The sequence below is a fragment of the Cyphomyrmex costatus genome, unplaced genomic scaffold (assembly GCF_001594065.2).
Source record: "Cyphomyrmex costatus isolate MS0001 unplaced genomic scaffold, Ccosl1.0 scaffold416, whole genome shotgun sequence".
Classification (NCBI taxonomy): domain Eukaryota; kingdom Metazoa; phylum Arthropoda; class Insecta; order Hymenoptera; family Formicidae; genus Cyphomyrmex; species Cyphomyrmex costatus.
The window spans coordinates 111,288-111,532 of record NW_017278384.1 but is presented as its reverse complement, the minus strand read 5'-3'; positions in this window follow the sequence as shown (position 1 = coordinate 111,532).

Below are 245 nucleotides of genomic sequence, written 5' to 3'. Positions count from 1 at the left end.
TGCCCCATGCTGTGTGATGCGCGTTAAAATCACCCCCAATAATGAAAGCGTTTCCTTTAGCTTTTACTGACTGTAAAAACCTCTGCCACTCTCTGGCGCTAATGTCGTTATTCTGTAAAGGGGATCTGTAGCAAGCAACCAAAATAATCTCGCCCATTGCAGAAGAAACACAAACGGCCTCTATTTCAAGAGCCTCCGGAACGAAATCCAACTGTACAGACCTAAATATAATGCCCTTCCTCACT